Source organism: Vicugna pacos, chromosome 1 (genome assembly GCF_048564905.1).
Source record: "Vicugna pacos chromosome 1, VicPac4, whole genome shotgun sequence".
In the NCBI taxonomy this organism is placed as follows: Eukaryota; Metazoa; Chordata; class Mammalia; order Artiodactyla; family Camelidae; genus Vicugna; species Vicugna pacos.
In genome coordinates, this window is record NC_132987.1 from 22,401,097 (window position 1) to 22,403,914 (window position 2,818).

Genomic DNA, 2,818 nt, shown 5'->3' on the forward strand with positions numbered 1-2,818 from the left:
CAGAGTGAGAGAGAAATTCTTGGGGATGGGTGGTCTTGTGTACCATGTTTGAGTCTGAACAAGTTGAGGGGGTGGCCATGGAGGGGTTATCACTGGTGTGGGGAGTCAGAGCCCAAGCAGGCAGAGGAGGACGCCTGTGCTGGCTTTGGAATCTTTAAATGGGGAATATCCAGAAATAGGATATTGACTCTATATATGGAGAAACTAATCAAATGAATGTATATCCTAAAGATAATGGGAGGCAGTTTCTCGTGGTTGGAAAAGGTATTACAAGGGTATAGCAAGGGAGAAAATTAGAATGGACTCTGTAGATTGGATTCAGTAGTATTAGTGTGAATTCATGGCTTTTAGGATAAATTGATAAAGATAGGTAACTACAGAATTAAATATAGTTAATGTGTTTGTAAACCCACTAAACATTGATGTACACATGTGTCTGTGAATGTTAAGTGTGTGCATAGGTCTATTCCCTTGCTCTGCCCACTGGCAGGATTCTGTAACCACTTTTCTCCACAAAAAGTATCCAGGGCTCCTTTGAGAAATGCTGCTTTCGGGGCTGGTGTGGGTGAAGTTTAATAAGCCAGAATCATCTTGTGGCAGAAGAAAGAATTCAAGGCCTTCTCGGAGGGGCTCCCACCAAACAAAGTCCAATTTGAGTGTCAAAATAAATATTTGAATGGATTGCAACCTATTGGCAAAACAGAAAACCAGGAGTCTATGGTGATACAGTTAAGTAAATGAATAAACTAAAAGCTTGATAAGAAACAGGATACTTAGATCCCACGTTAATCAAGTGATCGAAGTGAATACCATTATCAGTGGAACAAATTGAAATGATGTCCCAATTCTTACACACTAGATGAATAAGTGAATGACTAATGAAATATGAAGAAGGAATTAATGCAGTAAAAGTTGAAATACACGTCTGCTCTGGGCTGCCGCCCACGCTGGGCTGTGGCAATGGAACACAGCGCCGAATACCTCCGGGAGAATCTGCAGCCCGACCTGGAGGCAGAGCACGTGGAAGTGGAGGGCACGACTCCAAGACGCTGTGCGTCCAGCTTTCCAGTCCTTGTGGCCTCATCGCCAAGTTCGAGGGGAAGCTGCTGCTTCAGAGACACCCGCTTGTGAACACTGTGGCTAGCGAAAGAGCTCCGGCACATCCACGCCCTCCAGCAGAAAACCCTGACCCCAGAGCAGTGCGCCCGAGAGCAGCAGAAATAAGGGACCCGGACCAGCACACCAATTAAATCACGAATCAAGACCAAAAAAAAAGTCTGAAATATATATATATATATATATGGGGGGAGAATAAAAGTCTTATTAATCAATAAAGGCAATATATGGCAAAACTGATAAACATTTGCTAAGTCTGACCAAGGGGGAAAATGACATAGACAATAATTTAGTAATAGAAAAGAAGAAATAGGGTATTAACTAGAGCTGTGGAATTGAACAAATTTGAAGAAAATGCTATGTATGTACAGACTTGGACCAATAAATTTGCAATTCTAGGAGAAAAAATTCTTTCTTTCTAAGAAGATGTAAATTAATAGCAGTGACTCAGAAAGAAGTAGAAAACTTCAAAACCATCAATAGCACAGAAGAAATGGGAAATGCAGTCAAAAATCTTCCTCAAAGAACTAGTGCCAGATGGTTTACTCTAAGTTTCATAGAAATTTAAAGGAATAGCTAATGCTCATGTTTTAGAAATTCTTCTGGATGATTAAAAAAGGTGGAAAGCTATCTAATTAATTTTCCAAGGCTAATTTTAGAGTGATACCAAAACTGTATGATTTTAATACAAAAAGGGCAAACTTCTAGTAGTATTCGGATTATAAACATTGATGCAAAAATTCAGAGTAAGTTATCAGCAAGGAAACTGCAGCAGAGGATTGAAAGTATGACTAAGCAGGGATTTCATCAGGAGATCTAATGCAGTTCTCTGTAGAAACAGATTAGAAGGGGGGAAAATACAATATAATCATCTTAATTGATGCCCTTCTAAAACAATTAGTAAAATCTACTACCAGTTAATATTAAAAAACTCTTCACTAGAAACAGAAGGGAAGCTCCTTAATGTGCTAGCAGATAGCCATCAGCAATCTACAGCCAGTGTTCCAGAAAATGCTGTAACTTTTGAAGTCTTCTCAAAGTCAGGAATGAGACACAGATGCTCTTCCCACAACTCTTCGACACTATGGAGGACTAAAACCAAACAATAAATTTGATAAGAAAACAGAGAAAGGAACCATTGGAAAGGAAGAGACAACTGTCATTATCTGTAGATGACACAATGATATTAAATACAAAATTTCAAATTTAAAGGAGGAATATTTAAGCCAGGGAGACTTAAATGTGCTATTAGAATGAAAGCTTTAGGCTTATGAGAAGGGCCACTGTCAATCATACCACTCTGGTTTTAGTCCTTCTTTGGCCCGGTAACAAAATTAATTGTATAATGAAAGCATCGGTAAATGTACTATGTTAACTCAAGTTGTTTCCATAAGAAGTTACTTTGTTATCTTTAGAAATGAAGCTTTGTGTGTTATGCCATTATTTGGGAAAAGTTTCAAAATAGAAAATAGAATTGGGCTGGATTCTAATAGTTTTGCTGTTCCTCCAAAACAACCATTTCCAGATATTCACTCTCTTTTTTATCTGCTTATGGAAAGCCAGCAGATTCACATATTCGAATATATACAAACTCATAATCTATATTTGCAGTGGAGTTCCATTCACTTTTTATTTATAGGACCTTCAGAGTTGTAGAAATTATTATTATCATCATTATTACTTTCATGCATCATTGAACCCA

General features: G+C 38.1%; 1 pseudogene; it reads left to right on the plus strand.

Annotated features, from left to right (window-relative positions):
- The first annotated feature begins 960 nt into the window (after positions 1-960).
- Positions 961-1,224, plus strand: LOC140691582 (bolA-like protein 2 pseudogene; annotated as a pseudogene).
- The last annotated feature ends 1,594 nt before the right edge of the window (positions 1,225-2,818 follow it).